The sequence below is a fragment of the Falco punctatus genome (assembly GCF_963210335.1).
Source record: "Falco punctatus genome assembly, chromosome: 14".
Taxonomy (NCBI): Eukaryota; Metazoa; Chordata; class Aves; order Falconiformes; family Falconidae; genus Falco; species Falco punctatus.
The window spans coordinates 4477675-4495831 of record NC_137594.1 but is presented as its reverse complement, the minus strand read 5'-3'; the positions used below and the strand labels follow the sequence as shown (position 1 = coordinate 4495831).

Here is an 18157-nt window from a genome sequence, read left to right as displayed (position 1 = left end):
CATGTACTAACAAACTGGTAGACTTGGCCTGTGACTTATTACTGAATAGGCACAGGAGGTCTGTCCTTTTCCAAGACTTCTAAGATTTCCTCATTAAACTCTTCAGGAGAAAGAGGAGGAATTAAAAAAACATAGATCTCTTCTGAAATCCCTGCCTGAGATTTTTCAGAGTTAACACACATCTTGTGTACCAAGCTGGAATGTAAAAGACTTTGTTAAGGGGCTTTATGTGTGTATGTTAAAATGTTCTGAACGCTGGCTGCATGTGCTTGTTCTGGTTCAAGACTTTCACTAGTTCTTCCAAGTGGGGATTTCTCAGGCTGAAGTCCTCTGAGGCTGAGGGCACAAGCAGTTTTCCATAACTACCTGTCATCAGTATGAATACCTAATTCTGCCTAAGGCACAGTAATGAGATTTCTCTGGTGATTTTATGACTTGAATGACTTTATTCAGTGGTAATGCAGGATTATTGTATTCCTGCCCTTCTATTTTCTTCTTACATTTCCACTTGGTCCTGCTTTTGTCCTGCCTTCAGTTTTGTCAAAGGAATTTGTTATACAGCAAAGTGGATCAGGGAACTGATGCAGCTTAAAAATCACCTGATTTTAAAGCCAGATCAGTCTCCTGACAGGTTCACATTGCGGCCTCTTGGGCACCTATGAGTAAGAAAAGGGTGGTATTATCATGAGTTGGTGATGTGATGTGGTTTTTAGCCACATAAATCCAGCCTGAGGGGCATGTTCGTGATGTTGACTGGGCTCTCTGTACTGAACAGGGAAAACATACTGCAGCTCTTCTGAAAGCAGTGCTAACATCTGACCAAGAGGCCAGTCACTCATAAAAATGAAGCTCAACCCTGAGACCAATCTAAGAAGGGTTATTTGGTAGGAAGCTGAAACTCTAGGGAGAGAAGCGATTTCTGTTTTTGTGAAGAGGGTACATGTAAACTCTGTCCACCCACCTTATCTTCATCTAGGTTCCTGCTTTGGGCTGTGACCCTGTTTGTAACCACACCAAGTGTATGTGACGATGGGAGCGGGGTCTGGGAGCATCCCTTCTCAGAAATAGGTTGTATGAATTTATTGTGGGTTGACTTTTGCTTTAAGTTTGGTAAGGGACTGTCAGTTGGGATTGTTGCACTGGGATATTCATTGAGTCCTGGACTCAGTGGGTTATGGATTTGACTTGGGATTTCTTCGGTACTGCTAACACAGACTTGCTCCCTCAAAGGAAGCGATATCTTGAAAGGTCATAAACCCCTGTCCCAAAACCCTGGTTTTGGGGCAGTGATTTCCTTCTGCAGTCCATTGAGACCAGTTCCTGCACCAAGTTCTTTCTTTGTTCAGTAAGAATTCCTCATGTTTCTATACAGTATCTGCTCTTTGTTTCCTACATGTCTATATCTTTAATATTTTACCTGGTAATGTGAAATACTTCTGCTTGTTCTGTACAGCAGAAACTGGGAAAACATAAATATAATTCTGGCTGCTAGTACCAACTTTTCTCCTTTCTAGACTTTGATCTGTTCACAGTCAGTGGTGGAGCACGGCCTCCGAGCTGTAGTACCTAGAGTTAAGTGAGTGTAGTGAGGGACGTGACAGACTTCTGCACCTTGAAGCTGGACCCCATCACAAAAGGCACTGATTTAGATGTGGGAATGGATTGCTCTAGGATGGTCATGAGTCCCCTCCATCACAAGCTAGCTGCCTGTCCTGCTTCTACTTCAAATTCCCACAGAAACTGATTTTGGCCAAAAGGGCTCTTAGGGCAATAGTAATAATTAATAAGAAAGAATAAGAATGCTTTAGTTTCTGGTCCTGCCAAGAGTAGTTTCCAGGACTCGGGCCATAATTCTCTAAAGATGATCTTAGTGTGGATAATTGTAAGAGATGATTAGTCTTCTGACTCGTTCTTTTGGTTGGTCACTTGGGGGTGTGTGTTGGGGTGGGTGGGGGGATGGGGAAACTGAGGCATACTGAGGTGAACAAGCTTGCTTGAAATGTAGCCAGCTAGGAGCAGACCAGTAGAACTGGGCGATAGGTCTCAGAATATTTTGCTTAGCATTTTCCCTTCCCCCCCCCCCCCCCCCCCCATTTTTTTTTTGGTGGCTCTTAATTAATAAACTTAGGAAGACAATGGGCTTGCTTTTCTTAGTTCCTTTCTTAGTCCCTTCAGAGCAATCTACAGACCTCTAGTGCTTCATGCGCTACAGTTTAAAAATGCACCAAGCAATCTCATATCCTGTTCTCTGACTTTCCTCAACTTTTCTTTGAACTAGAACTCAGAAATAATTACAACAGAAATAAGCAAAGTGCATGTGTCTAAAAATACTTTAGTATTTGTGAGAGCATTTTAAAATTACAAGCTATGGAAATGGCCTGATCAGAGAGGATTCTTCTGTAGCAAAGATCTTGACCAACCTGTAGGTTTACTATTTTTTCCTGATGTATTGCTGAGATATGCAGAATAGATTTGTCTTTTCCTTGTGAATAATTTTTGTTTCAGCTTCCAGTAATTCTTGAAAAGGAACTTAGTCGGATCCTGAGAGAGAAAAGTAGAAAGAAGAACTAGACAGCCGCACCCTGTTTCCACACATCTCTATTCATGCTTCCTCTGCTCTTTGCAGTCAATGTCTCAATGTTAGTTCCCTCTTGGACACATGAAATGCCAATCCGGTGTCATTTTAAGTTGCAGACACTGAAACCAAAGGCCTTTTTATGGTGTCTCAGTTGTGCCTCCTTTGTCCATTTGAAACAGGTTTTTCAAACTTAAGAAGCTTACTTAACCCAGGGTTTAAAGCTATTTTTATCCAGCACGAAGTGTGCATGGAGGGAAGGCATTCAGAGATGGAGGACAATACTGTTTGGTTTTCCTCAAGGTCTCTTGTATGCTTGAGAGAGGTGACACTATTTTCCAGAAAACCTGAATAATACTCGGTAATCCTGTACACTTACACTGTTTGGCTCAACTGTTTGAGGGACAAAGAGAGGCAAATTAATTTGCAAAATCTCACTGGTGTAGTCAATTCAAATCAATTGTAATTCTGTTACTCTGGATGGCACTATTTTGTGCTAAGATTCTGGGCAGAATAATTTAGGTTGGAAAAGACCTTTGAGATCATCAAGTCCAGCCACTAACTCCAGACTGCCAAGTCCACCACTAAACCATGTCACTAAGGATCCTTATCTCTGAGACATTAGAGTCCTATCAAATACATTGGAAATGTCTCCTGCCTAGACCACTGCTCCTGCACTGTTTGTGGTAATAAGCAACAGCCCTCCCATGTTCACCTCGCTGATCAGGTACTAAAATTGCCACTGTTGTAATAATATATCAAAGTGTAAAATCCTTTTGAAACACAGCTCCATCGTACAGCTTGGAGGTTAGCAGACCCCTTTATGCTTCAATTCCCCAGTAGTTACTGGAAGTGTTTATGTAGATGCCAACTTGTGGGAGTGAGCTTCACAGAATTACAAATACTAGTGCAAAGATGACCAATACAGCCTTGCAGGCTTTACAAGAGCAGCCATATCACTCCACCTTAAATGAAGAGGCATTTTGTTGCCATTGTGAGCTTTTAATCACTCCAATTACAGTGCTTTTCCCATCCTGACAGCTGGCATGCACAGGAGTCCCTTGTTAAAGCTTGCATGAGAGGTGGATTTTTTATTTTTTTTTTCAGTCGAGTAAATGACCACAGCACTAAGCACAGTCCCAACACCACCCAGCAATTTGCTCAGCTGGAGAGTTTGCTGATTTCACACAGCAGATGTTTAATGCAGTACCCGCTATAGTATGCACAATAACTGCCCTTCCAGACTACGCAGCAACACAAAGTGTGCTGAATCCAGAGGGTTATTAAAAAGCCACTGTACCAGAGTTAACATTAAAGAGCTCTGTTAAAAAAGCTGTGCTTATTGTAGCTGGAGGTTTAGCAACGCAGGCTATTTGGCTTTTGAATTCACAAGTGGGTAAATTCTATGGTAACAGAATAAAAATGCATGTGAGTCTGTAGAAGGAAACATATTCTGTAATCCACGTAAAGTATCGATGTTGTCTCAAGTGTTAGGAGAAGTTTAGTACCCGGCCTTGCTCTCTTGCAGCTTCTGAATGGCCATACTGTGCTGACCTCTCAGGCAAGTTTCTGTGGAGCTTTTTGCTAATGGAGGTGAACTCTTTCCCCTTCCTAGCCTTGTGAAAAGTTCTGACATTTTCACTGAGAATATTGCTTCTCATGTACTTGATGAGCAAAGAGTCCAAATCCAGGCCCAGCTGCACTGCGAGCTTTCACAGCAACTGTAATTTGCCTCTTTAAAGCTCATATCCCAGAATTAGACCCTGTTGCTTGCATACAAATTGAGTACTGAAGCCTGAAGAAGGGCTGTGGGTTTCACCCCCCAGGAGGTCCGTCATGACTTATGATGGGTCAAGGATTTGGTAACTAGCCAAAGGCCAGAGAGGAAGTTCAGCATGTGTTTTTGTCTTAGCAGCAATGCCAGCTTATGCAGCTCTCTGGTTGACCTTCCAGTATCCTGAGCTGTGGAACTGATTAGGCTGAAGAGTTATTTCTTTTTTTAAAACTGGTTGTGTTTGGGGTTTTTTTCGGTTGTTCCCCTTCCCCCCCGCAATGAAGTCTGCTCTTTTCCTTCACTTGGCTTATCCAAACAGTCAGATACTTCTGGTACAATGAAAGACATGGTTCTAGATCATGCTTAATTGTTCCTGTAGCCGTATTGCCCAACATCTTACTATTACTGCAAAGTCATTAAACTCTCAGGAGTTCCTTAGAGTGTCTTCAGGAATGTGTTCTCTGGGAAACCTCTCCAAATAGCACTGAGTTGAGAACCCCCACTTAAAACTTACTGTCTAAATCAGATACAAAAGCCCTATTCGAGAAGAAACAAGTCAATGCGTTTGCTACCCTGGCCCATTAACACTAACTAACCAAAATCAGCTGCATTACAGAGTTCACCAAGGGCACTAGGATAACCTGGCTACCTTTTGCCTTCCCATCTCGGCTTTTCTTGGAGTGGGACATACAAGGCTGTGTTAACAAATGCCAGATCTCAGACTAGTAAAGAACCTGCCAGAGGAGAATGGGTCTATACCAGCTCCCTTGTAAATCTTTCCTCTTAATCCCAATGGGCCTCTCAGCTCTCTGTAGCTGGCTGCTTTGACCTTTTTTATTTTTGGTTTAATATACAGCTTCTCTTCAGTGCTGAGCTGGAACTGTAGATTTTGGTGCCTTTCCTAGCAATCAGAAAGACTTACAAAACTGTTGGCTTCAGCTCCAATACAAATAACAATGAAACCAGGAGCCAAGAAATGTGAGCAAAATACAAATACCCTGGAGAGAGATGTGTCATGGCTGTGGTTTTACACCTGCCTCCCATGCCCTCCTTCTCCCTGCTATAAAAGTTTGTTTGAAAGTTGCAGAATAAAAGTTGCTATGTGATCTCTTTCTCATTTATAACAGTGCAGAGCTACAGGCTTTCTTTTGTCTCTGACCCCAGAGAAACTGCTTGCAGGATTATGTGCTCATCTTCTGTATATCCTGGGAGCTAAAGGTCCCCTTTGGGATCCTAAGCGTGCTCCAGTAAGTAAATGGGTGCTGGTTGTTCTCAGTACCTTGCAGAAATAACCTTAGTGTTGCAGGGCAGGAGGGGGCAGTTTAGGTGTTGGGTATTTTTTTTCCTCTCCCTTCAAGATTCAGTCCTGCTGTTCAAAGGTAACTTCAAACTTTCATTGATTTCACTGTGTGAGGGTCTAGATCCCAGATTTGCTGTACCCTGAATGTCCCCCTGAAAAACTGCTCTAAAGGTACAGCTTTGCTGACTGCCTGGGCCCAGCAAACTCTGTACCCTGTCCCTTTCCAAAGTAAGAAGGTGGCTTAGCATGCCTTGGGAACAGGCTTTGAAATAAGAAATTATCTTTAAAAGGTGCTTTTTAGTTGTGCTAGCTACTTGTACTAATCCTTACCCAAAATTTGTGATGCAAGCATCTGCTTGGTGATACTACAGGCAGTTGCAGGTGTCCAGGAGCTATAGGAGGGCTGCTCTGAATGTGTGCAGACACCAGAGAGGGCACAAACTGCCCACTTGTATGTTGCTTGCTTCAAATCTGCCTTTATTCAGAAAGGCTCAGGATTGCTATGGCAACCCCAATCACAAACTGTAAAGGATTCATACTAAAACTTAAAATGGCTCATGCTTTAAGGTCTTTTCTCTCTTCCTCGCCCTCTTTCTTATTTTCTTCATCACAGAAATCGCACCTGAGCAGAGTCTATAGTGACTTTATCATGGACCCTTTGTGGACTGGCAGCCCTTTGTTCCCCGGCTTCATGAGGCTGAGCAAATGCAGCTGCTCTTGGAGTCAGTGGGAATATCAGGTGTTGTTTTCCAGTTACTCAGATCAACAGGATCCCTGCAATGAAATCACCCAGTCCAGTGGCTCTTTTCAGTTCCAGAATTTCTTGGTGGGGTGAGGTCTATAACTGCTGGTCTTGCATTGCTCTCTTTGGAAAGGCTCTCCCTTACTACAGCCAGAAAAGCTTTGGTGCATTTTCTGTGTGCCAAAATTTTAGGGCTCTGGGAGATGAGCTCTGTAGGAGTGGTGTGAGAGATTATTGCTTCATCTATTCCTTAAGCCCTGCTCCAAAAGGTTACTAATTTGATTGCAGAAGCAGCTACTCATTAGCTATATGCACACCTCTGGCCTCAGCTTAGAAGAGTACTGTGAGCTTCCATGGATGGGAATTTATTTGGCTACTTCTTGGACTGTGATAGTTTTGTCTTTCTAGCTGCTTGCTTGGTCCCATCTTGGATATCTGTTTACAGTGGCAAAATCAAACCTTTCATTTTTCTATCCGTACCCTAATTATGCAAACAACAGTTTTACACAACACTCTGCCCATTGCATGAGCTTTGTGTTGGACAGGAGATTTGGGGAATTCCTTCGGTTGCCCACAATGCAGCAGGATAGCTCAGGGGAATTTCTCATTGTATTTTATTCTCTATATGCTGAATGTGCTTCAGAACCATCTTTCCCTCTCAAACTGAAATGTGAAAAGCAGTTCTGTTCAAGCCACTGACCTTCACATCCTTACCCCTGGGGGACAGAAGGAATTCCTACACAGCTAACATTTTCTCTACTTATGAGAAAAACTTATCCTCTGTTTGCTCTGAGTCACATTGGATGTTAGCAATAGCTCCATGGTTACCCAGTTCACCCTTCTGCTACCTGCTTAGAATTTACCACAAGATTATCAATTGACAGAAACTGGAGGACCTTTATCGGTATGAACCTGAATTTCCCTGATTTATCTCAGCTGATTCTGACTGTTTGCCGAAACAACTCCCTCAGAGTCCATCCAAGATTTTACACAAATGGATGTGGTGTGCATAACTTACAGATGGAATGACACTTGCATCCTTTGGCTGAAAGGGAAACCAGCTGTATGGGTGGGGGGATTTCCTGCATCACAGCAGCTGAAGCAGGAAATAGGGAAAATTCAGCCAAAAAGACTTTGCCAGTTCTCTAAAGAACATGCCTCAGTAAGCTTCCAGACAAATCTGGCTTTGATTGTCTCTGTCTTACTTGATGTAACGAAAAGAGATCACCATTTTTTTTATTTTGTTTTTGATGCAGAAGTAGGAACAGGCCAAAAGGGAATAGGAACAACTTGAGGAACTGCTAAATACAAAAAGAAAGTAGAGGTGATGTGAGGGATTATATTGTTATTGTCTGATTGAGCTTTAAAGAACAGAATGTATAGTATTTAGTCACATATTCCTATATGATTGCATTTTATGAATGTATTCTTTAAATAGCGAGGTAGGTTCCGTAGTGCCCTTGGTGCCCGCTGTGGGTAGATCTCCTTTTTGTTTTCATACCAGGTCTGAGCAGCTGTAGTCTTTCAAATGATATTTCTGACAATGAATAAATCACAGTGCATATGAAGTGACTGGTGCAGCATGAAGACTCTCCCACAGAAATCATTCACGAGTGATTACCCCCCTCTATCTCAAACATGCAACACAGCAAATGTTTGCAGAGCATAGCAGTCCAGCAACAATTATAGTATCAATCCTATTACTTCTGAATGAAAATGCGCGAGAGAACTGTATGTACAAAATGCCACAATATTCCCTGGGCATAAAGCCAAAGTGGAATAATTCAACCACATTAAAGTATTTCATGTTTTGGGTACTTTTTAACATGCTAACACATGAAGATCAATGTGTTCTCAAAGAAAGCAGAGGTTTTGCAGAAAAAATCCTTTGTACCGGCAGAATATTTTGTCATTGAATTTTGACCCATTTTCCCAAGGGGATCTTGGGCATGATGTTTAAAACTCAGGTACATGTGCAAATTAGGGGCAAAAGTCTAATTTGCACATGCATTTTCCCTGAGTATATGAACAGAAATTCAATTGAATTCATGTTAGGGGATTAATAATGCTCCGGGTCTCAACAGAAGTGAAGTGTGAGGGGGTGGGGAGTGGTTCTAATTTCATGATTCCTGCCAGTGTCAATCCTGGCATATGTATGATTGCCTACTTGATTACCATCACAGAATGAACATATGAACGGGGGAGCTATTCTACTCTGCTAGCCTCTAGGCTGAGGAGCTGGAAGGAGTGGAGAAAGGCTGAGGGGTGGGCAGCGAAGCCTCGCAGAGGTAACAGTTGGTAATGAACTTTTGCTGGCTAGAGGCTTAGCATGACTTCCTTTTCCCCTGGTTATGGCAAAGCTCTGGTCACAGCCTTCTTCCCAATCTGAAGCTGTGGTCTCTCTCCAGGACACAAGGCAGCTTGTACAGTCGTATTCTCATTGCACATGTTAAAAGGCATGGAGAAATGACTGCTGTGCCTCTTGACAAGCGGCAGAGACATAGACACGTGTTCCCTGGGCCCTTGTGTTAAGTATAAGAGCCCTCCAGAATAAATAACTGCAACAGTCCTTGCTGAATAACACAATTCACACAAAGGAGGAAATATTAGCTGCTTTTTTACTCTCTGCAAGCAAAATAACCAACGCAATCCATCCCTTCCCCAGAAAGTGGAAGTAGGAATAAGTAGCTGTAGAATCCTACAGGGTAGACGTCCGATAACAAATCCATCCAGATTAAGTCTCCCTCATGTAAAATAAAGGAATGTAAGAACTCACTATTGCCAGCGCCCCAAGCAGGAGCTTAGCAGCTAGCAGTAGCGACAGCTCAGATTATTAGTGTATTTATAATAAAGTCTTTTAAGTCTGCCACATGGAAGGATTTGTGAGTCAGCAAATATATAGCAAATAGGTCTGCAAGGGACAGGCTAGCACAGAAAGGAAAATTGTCAGGAATTATTCAGCCCTGAACATGCCCAAGTCTGCCTCTGTTTCCTTTAGCAATAACTATTGTTCTGGGAATGAGGCATTCGTTATTTTTAATTTCTTTGAAAGGCAAAGAGCAGTGTTGGTCTGTGACTATAATAAAGCAGGTCAGCCTGCCTGAGTTGGCATGAGCACACAGGCAAACTGTGCACAAGGATGTCCTACCAAATCACCTGTTGTGCAAAGGCTGCTACCCAGTTTAGCCTCTTAACCTACATTTGGAAATACATTATGCTTTACAGATGCATGCTGTAGTAGGTTTTGGGGAACTGATTGACTTTCTAATAGGTTTAGAGCTAGAGATGCCAATTTAGGGCTCATAGGAAGGAGAGCCCTTAATCCTGTTCAACCTGGAGGTTCCTTGCAGGACTGAGACCACACAGAGCCCCCCCCCCAAAAAAAAAATGCAAAAAGAGACGTCTAGCCTCAGTAATGTGTAATTTTTTGCATTTAAACTTTGGAGAAAAATAAATTACATTTACTGCTGTGACTAACCAGAAAGCAGCAACTGAATGCCACAGCATAGAGGAGAGATTTTAATAAAATGAATGCAGAACTCATATGAAAATTGGTTGGAATAGGATGTTTAATTCATGTTAGTATCTTTAAAAACCTTTGCTAAACACAGATCCTAATCACTTGTGTTAACTCATGGTCCCATTCTGCTTTTTTTAGCAGTAGTAATCCAGGTAACCTGGACAAACTCCAACTTGGGTAATTATATTCTCCTGACCTAAATTCTTCTTGGTGTTTCAAATGGATACTATTCTTGGTCTGACATCCTAAAAGAGCAATTGCTCTTATGTGCACTCAAAGGCTTTCTGTGTTTCCTCAGAGTTAGCTATGTATCACTGGATATACACTGTATCTTGGGTATGTTACGGTATGTTCATAAACTTTAAAATCCCTTTAGGAATAAAGCAGGGGAGGAATTAGTAAATCTTATTTACATTTTACAGTGTCTACTTAAAAATATTTTTATACATATATATCAGATATGTATTAGATTAAATCTGATATTTTAGCATACATATGCTCTGTGATGTGGTCATTGTAGGCACTTCAATAGGCGGTCCTACAACTTCAGGTTTTCTTGGCATTTATCACAGGCTTTGGAGAATGGATGCTCATAATTCTGCCAAACAATCAGTTATGAGGACTTCACCTGGACATTTCCAGCTTGTTCTTCCTGCTTCCAGCTGGTCAGCCAGTACCTGAAATACACCAGTGGTTCCTGGAACTACATGTCCTCCAGGAGCACTTGGCACAGACCAATACACAGAGCACAGACTAAAAAAACCCATACATACAGATGAACCCTGTTTGGTTTGGGGTGGGGGGAGTTGTGTGTGTTTGTTTGGGTTTTGTTTTTTTTTATGAAGACTCCAAGATGAGGCAGTGGCCTGAGGAAACTGCAAAAGGATAAAGCAGATCTAGTGGATCACTCTGGGGATATCAGCTGAATCAACATTAGCTAAATTTGCTAGACTTTCTTCCACATCTTGATTTCTGCTCCAAGTGTGAAATATGCACTTACCTTCACTGTTGTGCTGTCCATTTGGTGGCTTTATCAAAAACATTTTACTAAACCTCATCCTTCAGCTGTTGCTTGGACCTTACCCATCCTTTTTCACATGCTGTGATTTGTTAGATCTTTCATATGACCTGAGCTCCTGGCACATATGTGGGCAGGCTGCCTTCACCAGTCAGGCAAGCACAGGAAAACAACAAGGTGGGACCAGCATTTCAGGATAAGTACAGGAAACAAAGAAATTTGTGTAGGAAGGGAGCAGAAGGGAAATCAGTGTCAAAACCCCGGATTTGAAGGATGGGACAGGAAGTAGGAGGGTCGCTAGAGAGGAAGAGAAAAGCTGCTGCTGCTAAAGGATGTAGCAGTAGAGTATGAAAAAGCTCTGCAGTGGAAACGTGTAGTGTCAGTAGGTAAAATAAGAGTAGAGGATGGAGCCATGAGTAGAAAGGACAAGGCCTGGCAGTGGAACCAGGAAAATAGCACAAAGCCACTGCCAAGAGGAAGTTGGCAAAAATCTGGTCTCATCATTGCCCCAGCCATGCTGACATTCCCACTGTCACTCCTTTCAGTGTAATACCTATAGTGAGCTGCAGCCATTCATAGTAAAAACTCACTGGTTTATGGCAGGTCGCAGCCACGAAGCCATTGCATTTTCATTAGTGCAGTAAAATCCATGAATTATAGATGTTTGACTATATAAATCTTGTTCTTCACTTGGATACAGGCACAGTTGCTGTTTTAAACAGTCAAGCAAAGAGATGCACAAAGTGTGCCAGATCACTCCCTGATGCATTAAACATGGATGACGTTCATCCAAAATATTTTAACATCACATTTATTTCTCTCTGTCACTAGCAAGTTGTGAATGCTGGAGCCAGTTGAGGCCACTGATTCCTTGAAACAAGGACATATTCTTACTTACAGTAAGTACAAGAATAATTGCAGTCTGTAGCTAAGTATCTTGAATAAAGCACTCCTGGGATTTCGGAGAGGACTTGGTAGTTACTGTGCTGTGTTACTGCAGCCATTCTCTGAGTGTCTGAACCCAGAGCAGAGTCACTGTGATGTTTTCCAGAGACATTACGAGAACTGAGAAGAGATTATACAATCACTTTCAATTGGCTTCCAAGGTGGTTTTATTGCTGGTTTCAGGACGCAAGTAAATTAAGGAGGTTAATTGGTTTGTATTTCCTTGTAGGAAAGTAGGAATTTCCAAGTAGGAAACCCCCTTGCAAATTAATCTGCCTCGAAGTCGGTCTGTTTCTTAGCATTATCGTTTTTTGCTCCTTTTTGGTTTTGGGTTATATTCATCCTTCAGTCTCGGGAAGCTTTAGAGACAGAAGACCTTTGGTCTCCCAGGGTACATGTGGCGTAAAGCCCCTTACTCTGTGTAAACAGATACTTGAAATGACGCTAGCAGCATGAGAGAGGCAACAGTTTCTGAGGGGAACTGACAAAGAAGAGAGACTTTCTTTAATGGGAAGTGCATACTGAAGTATGTAACAAAAACATGGTTGAAAGCCCACAGTGTTACTGCCACTATTGAGTCTGACATAGAAGAAAATTCTCACAGTACCATTTTCAGGACTACATCATTGATAAATGGCTAATGATAATAACTATTGCCACAATAACGCTGTCTTTCTCCAGCCTTTTATCTTTGATGAGCTGAAAGCTTGTCACACAGATGTTCACTATTAAACTTTGTAGCACTACCCTATGGTACATAAGTGTATAGGGAGAGTAGTTAATGGAATTGGAGCCACTCAGTGCTTACCTCAATTTACCTCACAGTAAAAAGAGCATTTTTATATGCTGAGGCTTGCTTTGTGCTGGAATGTGCTTCAGCCACAGCAAAATGACTGACATTCACAGAGTAAGAAAATAACAAGTTTTTTAGACTGAAGAGTTCTTCCTGATCATTCTGGAGATATCCCAGGTCACGTACTTTGTCTCCAAAAGTTAGACAGAGCCAAAGAGGTTCTTGTCATCCTTAGCAATTTCCTTCCTTTTATCCTTACAGGGTATGTATCTGTATCACGGCCTTTATCTATGATTTTGTTCTCACCCTCTCCCTCCATCTCAGTCTGAAATCATGTGAAATACCACGCTTGGGTCAGGAAAAAGAGCCAAAGTGCTGAGAAGCTGATATACATGTTCCCTTAGGGCCAGATCTAGAGGCTATGAAAGTCCAGATGGGTTCCATAAATTTCAAAAAGATCCAGTGAAAGCTCCAATATGAATGCCTGTTTCATGTTCTGTGCTTCCAGAGAAGATGCTTTAAAGGGAGGCTGTCCCATCCACTCCCTCAAAGCTTGTCATGTGGCCCTATCACACCATGCACTCAACCTTACTGAGGAGCTGCAGATATATCTAGCAAAAGGCACTCTGCCTTTGTATACTGCCTGGAAGAAATTGTTGTTCAGAGAAACAAAATCTACACCACCTTCTTACATCTGTGCTTGAGACACAGTGGGCATAGGAAAGAGAAAGTAGACACAGCTCTGGCACAGACAAAAAATAATAATATTCTCCTGCCTACAAAGGTCAAGACTTTCACTGAAGGGAGTATTTCCCTCCTACTCATTACTTTCTCACTGAAAAAAAATTGGTTAGTTAAAATAGGGAGTTTGAGCCTGTCTGGCTCTGATATTGACATCTGAAATTACATAATTTAATTCCATTTTTTGCCATCTTCTGATCTTTTGTGTGATTAGTCAATAAAATCAATGTATTCTGGAGTTCATAGAGAAGATATGTGCATTTCCTGTGCAATGCAAAAAGCAGTGAGCAAATACATGTAGTGAGTGCCCTGTTTGCAGTTACCATAGAGACGGCACATTAAAAGAACTGTTCCCCTTATTCCTTATCACTGATCTAGAATTAAAACCAACGCTTTTTCTATTCTTGTTGAATTCTTTTGCTTCTCTTGCACGTAGACAAGGTGCTGAATTGCTGGTCAGGTCCTTGTGTTTAAGATCAATGGACAACCTGTTTCATGCATACTCCTCCAAGCTGCTGAAAACCAAGAATGTAAACTTAGTCCCACCATCTCTCAGGTTGAGCAAAGTTCAGATCTCAGAGCTCTCTACTTTGTTCCTTAAACCGTGCTCGTGCAATTTCCTGTTTAGATGCAAAAAAGGGGCTAAAGAGATCTTGTTGCTTCCTGTTCTAGGTTCACGGTCGTTTCTTCCACAGCAGCAGCTGACTGTCAGGGTATTTCTCTGAAAGACACTTGAGTGAGTTTTTCACATCAGTTCAGAAGGCTCGTTTGTAAGAGCAGTTTCAAAACATGACTTCAAGTGGCCAAAAAAATTCCAATAAAATAGGTTCTTTGGATTGTAAAAGCGTTATCTGAGCAGACTTGGGTTTGCGTCAGAGAAGCACAAAGCACTCTGGAGCTTTTTTGTAGAAAAGCTCTGTGAGCTTTGTGAAGGAGGTACAAAATACCTGACTTGAAGTTCTGCAGACATTGCTGTTCCTTTGCTATATTTTCAGCACTTCTCTGGGATTTAGAAAAGGGTCCTGATACTTGTTAGCTCCTACAACTGAAACGTGTGTTGGTTTATTAAGTTCTGAGGTGAATTGACACATTCTGGATGTTGTTGCAATGTGAACTGGGACAGGATCCTGGCACTCCAGTGGCTCTCAGAGATAAACAATTTAGCCACAACCTCACTGCACAGCACTGGAAAGCTTTGCAGCTGAGGCCCTTCAGTTGTTGATTTCTCCTTGCTGTTTGGGGAAATTAAAAGTGTCACGGTGACCAGGGTCAACAGATTCACTGAAAAGTCAGCAAGACATGTCACATATGAGCAACGAAAAACAGTTCTAATTGAGGCTTCTATGTTTTTCTGGTTGGTTTGACTGAAACCTTACCAAGATGGCTTTTCCAGAATTCTCTTCAGACTTGTCAAAAGGGAGACCTCTAAGAAGAAAAAAAGGTTTTAAAATATACAGGGAGGTCAATACAGTTCAGGTGACTGAGGATTTGTATTACAGGAGCCCTCAAAGGCCTGGCTGCAAAAGCTGCTGAGTGAAGGCAAGACCCCAGTTCCAGAGTATATTCCTTCCCCCAAGGTTGATTGTATCTGGGAGACAAAAGGACATAAACCAAGTGGCATCACGGTGCACCTTTTCGCCACCTTCAATATCCCCTCCTCAGTTTTAACATCTACCCTGAATCTATTTTCTGCTCTATATTATTTTGTCACTAATTGTACAATAATTCTTCAATTACTGTAGACTGGAGAACAGGGAAATCCATCTGTTGGATACTGTGTCCTTATGACTCTTCCTGACCTAAATTTGGAAAGGCTCCACCTTGCACCTCCTTTCCATTCCCTCAGGATGTTGAGTCCCAGGCACTAACATATTAAATTTAAGTACCAAGTGCCAGCAGTCTGCCCTGTCTAGCTCCCAGCAATTAATAGTCTTGCAGAGGGGACAGATGAATGGCATGTGGAGCAGCATCCTGAATCATGCTGTAATTTGTAGGCCATGACATCCTATTCATGAAACCAGAGCTTTTACTTACATATGCAAGGCCAGAAACTGGTGATCTAAAATTCCTTTTCTTCTTCAGGGAAAATAAAGCTTTGGATCCCAGAAAATGTCTTTAGGAATGAAATGAGATCCTGAATTAGATGCTGCCTCTTTTTTTCCTCATCTGGACAACTGGTGCCGTTTGTGCGGTGTGATAAACAGCAGTATGTAATTCAGGGTCAGAAGGACCCAGCATCCAGCAGTGTTGGTGAGGCAGGAGGTGGTGCCTGGGGCTTTTATTTTAAGTACTTGTATGCTGTAACTTTGTAATTCTGTTGACTTCCCAAATACAGTAATAAGCACTTTTACATCTTCAAAGTGCTTACAGATACTATCTCACTTATCTCCTAGGGAAGGAAAATAAGAAAATGATCAGTAACAGATAAGTAAATTATTTAATTTTGTAGACGAACTCAAAGCTTAAGGGGAATTAAAGACCTGATGTCAAGCTAAATCAAAGTGATGGAAATGAGTTGGAACTTGGATCTATCCAAGGTTTCTAATAGGCAAAAGTGAATTTCACCACTCTGCAAATATGGTCTAGCTGTGGAGGCCCTTGTTCGATGAAAGGACAGAACTATACGACGAGCTGAGCTGAGATCCTGGGGAGGAGAGCTCATGCTTTCATTGCCAGCATGGCGGTGGGACTGGCAATAGCTGGTGCAGAGAAAACCACCCTCCCTCCAGCCCCTTGCAGTGGCTATTTGAGTCCCTCCACCAGGGCAGCGAGCTCACAGCTCTCCTTGGTAGCTGTCTACCTTGCCCTGGCCAGACCCAGGGCTGCTGCAGCCCTTCTGTGACTTGCCAGTGTCACTGTGCTGAGAATAAATGTCACATGAAGGAATAAATTAAACCTAGGAGCACCCAAATCCCAGAGAAGTGCCCAGTTTACAAATTAACACAGTACCTCTCACAAAGATCCTGGCTTATTTTGTTACAAGAGAGGCCAGCTGGATGAAAATATTTCTTTTTGGATGGTAATTATAGAAGAATAGGAGGACTGGGGTCATAGAAAGCTAAAATCTTTGTAAGAGCCAAGTGCTGGTTTGAATGCACTCCTTTCTTTCAAGATCTTCAGCTATTCCCTGCATGCTTAGAAACACTTTCTGAAGAACCATTTTTTAAGTGGTACAGCACAAGAAAAGCATTCCTCCTTCACAGAGTACTGAATACTAATTTACTCTTGTCAGGTTGTGGAAAAAGAGGGCAAGAATTTTTTTGCTGTCCTGTTTGAATGTAGTAATGTGTCAAATTAGGATTAAAGTGCTGTTCCCTCAGTTCTACTCTGACTTTGATGCTATACAAGATGTACTCAACACTGCTTTTCTGTGGCACCACTCAGATATAAGAATGTCCCAAAGGCATTCTGTAAAGCTGCTAATCAGGCATTGTTAAGCAGTGACGAGTGAAGGGAGTATGTAAACACGGCTGGCATTACATCCACCCCAGTATCCTACATACTGATGTGAACGCTGGCACCAGTTAAGGCATGGTTGGTTTTATGTCTGGCTGGCCAGCACATCCCAGCTGATGCCAGACTGGCTTTGAAAGCCCTGTTCTGTCACCAGCTCTTGGATAAATTTTTAGTAGGTCAACTCTGAGATGTCAAACATCTGAGCACTGTCTTGGTGAGGAACCTCAATGCTTTAGGTTAGAGTCCATATACGCTGGGTAGTTTGCTCTTGCACAGGATTCCTTTAGAAAAAGTTGGATCTTGGAGGAAAAAAAAAAAAGGAAAGGCTTCTTCTATCCTTGTGGGATATACCAGGGTCCTTATGGAAAGAGCTGATGTCCCACAGTACCATTGCAACTGAAGCAAATAAAAGCCCCCTTGGGCATGCGTTAGTGCGGAGCATGGGCCTGCCCTTCTCCAGCAGGAAAATCTCTCCAAGTTGCCTCAAGCCTGTACCTATGTATCACCTTGCCAACATAGGCACAAGGAAAGTCTAGACTTAGGTGCAAATTGGCAATAATTTCTGAGCCAAGCTAGGTTTTATGTTGTAATGATGGTTCATTAAACTAAATTACACCTTCAACAACATCTTTGAATCATTTTGTTGTTTTCAGAGAATTAATTATGAAGACTTTCCTGATTTGTGAAGCTTAAATAGGCAAATGCATCTACTGGTGTTGTCCATCACTTGGATTATAGGATTATATATTAATCTTTTACAGCCATGAAAACATGTGGAAATTAGTGTTCAGTGGTTCTCTCAGAGCTCATCATTACAAAACACAGGACAGTCCAAATGCATAAAATGCATGCACCTTGGAAAGGTTTTGGGAGTGTTGTGTCTGTGTGGTGATTAGACCATAAACTATGTACTGATTCGCTGAAAAAAAAAAAAAAAAAAAACAAAAGTCCACTGCACTCCTAGACCTCCATCCATAAATCTCCAGATACTTACAGGAATGGTTTTGTTTGTTACTTATGATCAAGCAGTGGTTTAGAGCGTGGCTGGCTGATAGGCAGAGAATTCAGGCATGTCCAGACCTGCCATACAGACAATAAAAGTGATGTACTGTGAGAAGCAGGGACTTAAATCCCTTTTTATGTGAGATGCTGAAATGACTCTAAAAAGCTGTCATTACCACAGATTGTCTGACCTAGAGCTGAAGGTATATTACAAAATGAATCGAACAAAACTGAGCTTTGGAGGAATATCAAATGTGAAGTGGTGCTTGGTTCATATGCTATTCATTTTTC

General features: G+C 42.0%; 1 protein-coding gene across 16 annotated transcripts in view; it reads left to right on the top strand.

Annotated features, from left to right (window-relative positions):
• KLHL36 (kelch like family member 36) overlaps positions 1 to 18157 on the top strand; it is a 100648-nt gene that overhangs the window by 20315 nt on the left and 62176 nt on the right. The gene's annotated exons all lie outside the window — the stretch shown is intronic.